The sequence below is a fragment of the Colossoma macropomum genome, unplaced genomic scaffold, assembly GCF_904425465.1.
Source record: "Colossoma macropomum unplaced genomic scaffold, Colossoma_macropomum, whole genome shotgun sequence".
Classification (NCBI taxonomy): Eukaryota; Metazoa; Chordata; class Actinopteri; order Characiformes; family Serrasalmidae; genus Colossoma; species Colossoma macropomum.
The window spans coordinates 19,852,043-19,858,633 of NW_023494794.1; positions in this window are offsets into that span (position 1 = coordinate 19,852,043).

Here is a 6,591-nt window from a genome sequence, read left to right on the forward strand (position 1 = left end):
TGGTGTAAAAGAATACAAATGTTGGGAAGACATATTCAGAAATTAAGTATCAGTCCAAGTTACATTTTTGTAAAGGCAGTATTCAGAATACAGTGACCTTTTACATTTTTTGGTGAATACTTTTAGAGTATTTACTCACAATATTCAAAAGAAACACCATCAATTGTTTATGAAATATTTTAGAATCAGTGCTCATGAATGAATTTTAAAGAGGACCTCAACTAACAGCTTCTTTACAAACACTGATCTTCCTGCTAAAGCCTGAGTAGACTGACAAATCAATGTGATGATCAGTTATTAATCTCAGTGTTACTGAGCTCTGCTAAAGCCTGAGTAGACTGATAAATCAATGTGATGATCAGTTATTAATCTCAGTGTTACTGAGCTCTGCTAAAGCCTGAGTAGACTGATAAATCAATGTGATGATCAGTCATTAATCTCATTGTTACTGAACTCTGCTAAAGCCTAAGTAGACTGATAAATCAATGTGATGATCAGTTACTAATCTCAGTTTTACTGAGCTCTGCTAAAGCCTGAGTAGACTGACAAATCAATGTGATGATCAGTTATTAATCTCAGTGTTACTGAGCTCAGCTAAAGCCTGTGTAGACTGATAAATCAACGTGATGGTCAGTTATTAATCTCAGTGTTACTGAGCTCTGCTAAAGCCTGTGTAGACTGATAAATCAATGAGATGGTCAGTTATTAATCTCAGCGTTACTGAGCTCTGCTAAAGCCTGAGTAGACTGAAAAATCAATCTGACGATCAGTTATTAATCTCAGTGTTACTGAGCTCAGCTAAAGCCTGAGTAGACTGACAAATCAATGTGATGGTCAGTTATTAATCTCAGTGTTACTGAGTTTTGCTAAAGCCTGAGTAGACTGATAAATCAATGTGATGATCAGTTATTAATCTCAGTGTTACTGAGCTCTGCTAAAGCCTGAGTAGACTGATAAATCAATGTGACGATCAGTTATTAATCTCAGTGTTACTGAGCTCAGCTAAAGCCTGAGTAGACTGATAAATCAGTGTGATGATATAATAACGTCCTCAGTAGTGGGCATGTTTGTGAGTGATAAGTTTAAAGTTCATGTTGTACTGAGCTCCTGCTACTGCTTAGAGTGTCTTATCCACGCTAAACAAATATATAGCACTGTCCGAAAGAAAACACATATTTAACTTAAATGTAATTATACATAAGCCTCAACATCTAAATAAAGTATCAAATGTTCAGTGTTTAGTGTGTCCATGCTTTAGTGCCCAAGCTCACTTTCAGTTTTTCAGAGAAACCTGCAGGTATATTTTTCCACATCTCCAAGGATAGAGTAGCTTTGATTGAGTTGTGTAATGCATTTGGAGCATTGCATGTACAACAGTACATGGAGCTGTTCCACAGAATCTTAAAATTATTTTATTCAGGTGAAGGATGTTCACAGTTCTTCTACCAAAAGAAGGTTGATAGATTTGGTTCCTCCTCTTTTTTAAAAGTAAAAGACACTTTCATGTATGTAGGAGCAGCTTTGTGGAACTGTTTACCAGGAAGATTTGACCCCTTAAATGGCCGAGGCCCACCAGTGGGCCCAAAGTTTTATTATACACTTCTATAACCTCAGAACAGCTCAGCCAGTTTGTACTGAAGTCCCTGGAGTTACTGAATAATAAGCCTTAGTCTGTAACAAGCCTGGGATTTTAAGGGGTTAAAATGCTTGACAGCTTAGCTTGCGAGGGTTTAGACATGCTAGTAGGAAATGATTACTTAAAGGAAAAAAATTAGGTATTTAATAGTTATGTTTAGTATGTTTAAAGATCTTGAATACTTTCATTGTTATTGTTTTCTTGTTGATATGGACAGTGATTTTATGGGTATTATGGTGCCGTGTTTGCCATATTACATCTGATGCCTACTGTTGGATTTGTTTAGATCAGGGACCACAATGGAAATAAGACTTTTTTGTGTTATCCCTGACGGTTTGTATTTTTATTGTATGCATTGCCTCCTTTAAAGTGTGGTGAATAATGTTTGTTTTAAAATTATGAAATGATCTAATAAAAAATAAATAAATTAATCAATCAATCAATCAATCAATCAATCAATCAATCAATGTTTGAAAACCTTTTAAAGGTTTAAAAAATCTTAACATAATGGAAATGTTCCACTCAAATTTAAGAGCTCTTCCAACATTCTTTTAAATTATGTGAGGGTTCTCCAAGCTTCAGAATTGATCTGCACACTTGCACATCTCATTTACAACAATTGTTCACTAAAGAACCATCCATGGAAAGGTTCTTTAACGTACCAAAAGTGGTTCTTTCCATATCTCACTCCAAAGAACCCTTTTGGGTACCTTTTTTTTCTACAGTGTATTAAGTAAAGTCAACTGAAAGCAACTGAAATGACTTACATATGATGACCTACGTCCACCCTGATTCTCAGCCTTACAGATGCACAAAAACTTTGAACTAGTTGGCTGAGCTTTTAGTCAAGGGACCCTAAAAAACAAGAAAAATCCTTCAGGTTTTCTTCAGGAATGATATCAGCTGTGTAAACCCCCTGCCCTTGTCAGAGTATGTGTCTTTTGGCCTGCAAGACAAAGGGTTAGTGGGCTACGTTTTGCCCACAGGGCCACAGTTTGAACAGCCCTTGCCAGTTACACAAACATTTGGCATTTCTTATACACTCATATAACTTTTCACCTCTTCTTCCAAGAGTACAGCAAGTTTGAGACTTCTGACCTCAATTCTGCAGACAGAGGGCCAAAAGCAGGCCTGTTCTCCTTCAATAACTGCACAAAATCTATGCAGATAAAGCCATTTTATTTATTATTCACAGTGAACTTACACGTCTTCTGAGTTTTTACATGTTATGCTAATACAGGTAAAATAGTGGTATTTCTTGCATGTACCACTCTAACATGGTTGATTTTAGGCCAAAACATTCTTCCAAAACTACTGTAAAACAACGTCTCAGGCATCCAGTAGCGTATTCATAACCATTTCATTGAATAGCTTGCTGTGAGGAGCTTTCAGAGACATTAAACTCTTTAGACCATCAACTCTGTGAACACTTCTGACTCTAGGCTCTCTAAAACAGCACATTTCACATCAAACCATGCTGACTACCCAGATTTTTTAAAACAGTGGAATTCCCCTTTACGCCTTCTACCAAAACCTCAAAGTCACATTGTGCGACACACAAAGCAGCCACAGCAAAGAGTTTGAAGAAAAGCACAAACACAAAGGTTGTTTTTGGAATTATAACATCACGTCTGCATTTGTTTGGCACCTGGTTGCATTGCACATGTATACATCTACTATATAGGCCAAAAAAGTGGAAGCAAGCAGTTAATTTTTAACTGTTTTACATTTAAAGGGGAATTCCTCCAATTTTGCAAAATTGCTGCATAATTCAGTCATAATTCTGTCATTTAGGCTTGATGTGAAATGGTTCATTGTAGAGATTTCTTTACATAGTGATAATAGGAACCAGGGCTTAAGACGTATACAGCTCAAATATAGCCATTTTATTTACTATCCAAAACCAGCAGTGAACCTACACATCTTCTGAGTTTTTATATGTGGAGCTGATGATGATAAGATCATCTCTGGGGACTGTTTGTCTTAGTACACCCTGCATGTATCTCTCAGCCATTTTAGATGAAAACAGTATCTCAAAAATAGCATAAAACAATGTCTGAAAGACTTCAGTTACTGATGGTCAATGGTATTCATAACCATTTTGTATGATTACTTAGATTTTAGAGTCATTAAAAGCTTGAGGACGTCTGGTTCCTGTCACTACAAGTGTGAGTTTTTCAGTTGGTAAGTGTCTTTAGAGCTGTGCATTTCACACCAAACTACAGAGCCCTGTTTGTGACATCCCATATAAATAAGAATAACGCATGGCCATGACCTAGTAAGGTGTGGGAATGAGATAATTAAGTCATGGCCACGACCTAGTAAGGTGTGGGAACGCGATCCTAATGCATGGCTACAACTTAGTAAGGCGTGGGAATGAGATAATTAAGCTTTGACCACAGCTCAGTAAGGCATGATCTTGTTTCCACGCCTTACTAAGTCGTAAATATGCAGAGAAACAGACTATTTGTTTCTCTGCATACTTTGTTAGCCCCCTTTCAACCTGTTCTTCAATGGTCAGGACCCCCACAGGACCACCACATAGCGGGTATTATTTGGGTGGTGGATCATTCTCAGCACTGCAGTAACACTGATGTGATGGTGGCATGTTAGTGTGTGTTGCACAGGTGTGAGTGTCACTGCTGGACTGAGAATAGTCCACCAACCAAAAATACCCAGCCAACAGTTTCCTGTGGGCAGTGTCTTGCGACCACTGATGAAGGACTAGAAGGTGACCAACACAAACTGTGCAGCAACAGATGAGCTATCGTCTCTGACTTTACATCTACAAGGTGGATCAGCAAGGAGACAGTGTCTAATAGAGTGGACAGTGAGTGGTGTTCACATCCCATATAAATAAGAATAATGCATGGCCACGACCTAGTAAGGTGTGGGAACGCGATCCTAATGCGTGGCTACAACTTAGAAAGGCGTGGGAATGAGATAATTAAGCCTTGACCACAGCTCAGTAAGGCATGATCTTGTTTCCACGCCTTACTAAGTCATAAGTATGCAGAGAAACACAGTGTGTTTGAACACAGTGTTCAAAAACTCCAGCAGCACTGCTGTGTCTGATCCACTCGTACCAGTGCAACACACACTAACATAGTAGCACCACGTCAGTGTTACTGCAGTGCTGAGAATGATCCACCACCCAAATAGTACCTGCTGTGGTGGTCCTGTGGGGGTTCTGACCACTGAAGAACAGGGTAAAAGGGGGATGACAAAGTATGGACTACAGTCTGTAATTGTAGAACTACAGAGTGCATCTATATGGTAAGTGGAGCTGATAAAATGGACAATGAGTGTGGAAACAAAGAGAAAGAGATGGTTTTAATGTTACAGCTGATTGTTTTAGTTCCACAGGGGCCCTTTTTTTGTTTATGTAGATTGTTGGTCACTGGCCAGTTTTAAATGCTTTACAACTGTTACTACTAATTCCACACACCTGATTAAGCTCATCAGCATCTGTATGTAAAAATCAGGTGCATCTGATTCGAGCTGCAGTAAAACTCTATAGGAGAATCTCCAGGAGTGAAATTCATGAAGAATCATTTAGTCAAACTCCCTTTTCTATGTGAATAACCATTTTACTGCCTCATATTACTTAACTCCGGTATAAAATAGAAATGTGTAAGCACATATACACTTACAAACAGGGTTCTTTAAGGGTTCTTTAGCACAGAAAATGGTTCATTCAAAGAATTCTTTGCATGATTAAATGATCAGGTTGCTGGAGAATGTGCTGTAGATGGTTCTACATAGAGCCTTTTTTGAAAAGGCTTCTATATAGCACCTAAAGGGTTCTTCCATTGTTACAAGCTTGATATCGTAACATCAGAAGAACTAATTCGGTTCTATATAAAATCCTTTTCAAAAAACGTGCTATGTAGAACCATCTACAGCACATTCTCCATCAATCTGAAGAACCATTTCCTGATGCAAAGAGTCCTTTAATCATGCAAAGGGTTCTTTGAGTGTTCATGGTTCTATAAAGAACCATTTTCTTCGCCAAAGAAGCCTTAAAGAACCATGTTTATTTAAAGTGTAGTGCAGCTCTTTCACATTAGCTTATAACAGGAACTTTTGCTGTCGAGACAAAACCTTGTATCTCCATTTTCGGCGTTTTTCATTTTTTGACATAACTTGAAAAAGGCCATGGCCCTTCATATTGTATCAAAATTTCATGATAAACAGACCAACAGAAATAGTCCAAGATTACTCTGAAAAAAAATATTTTCCATTTACTTCAATTAAAAGTTAGGAACGTTTCTCCTTGTCCTATAAAGTTACTATTTAAGAGAGATGAGGTTTTGTTCCAACAGCAGCGACATCTGAATCTCGATAACCCTGGTTCTACCTGGCAGGGTTTTTTGATGTGATCTGTTGACTCTGCTCTCAGCTTCTCCTCTTGTTGAACCTGTTTCTCTATGCTGAGCTCCAGCTACAACAACCTGGATTAGGTGGAGAAGTTCCTTTCAAGACACTTTCAGAGCAAGCAGACAAGAGAGGGGCACCTAAACCTTGTTCAGGCCTTAAGATCTAGAGCCAGATCTACAGCTACTGTCTTAAAAAAGATGGTCCTTCAACAGTTCTTTAGTAAAGAGAATGGCTCTATTTAGAACCATGAGTTCCATGTAGAACCATTTCATGCTTAAATGATTATTTGCATGGTGAGATGCTTCTTCAGACTGATGGATCTATATAGAACCTTTTGAAAAATGGTCTATATAGCACCAAAAAGGGTTCTGCTATTATTATATGTCAAACTTGTAACAATAGAACCACATACAACACATTCTCCATCAGTCTGAAGAACCATCTCACCATGCCAAGAAGCATGAAATGGTTCTATAGGGAACTCATGGTTCTAAAATAGAACCTTGAGGTGGGCGATATGGCAAAATGTCTTATCACGATACTTAAAGACGTTTTTGGCCATACATGATATGTAA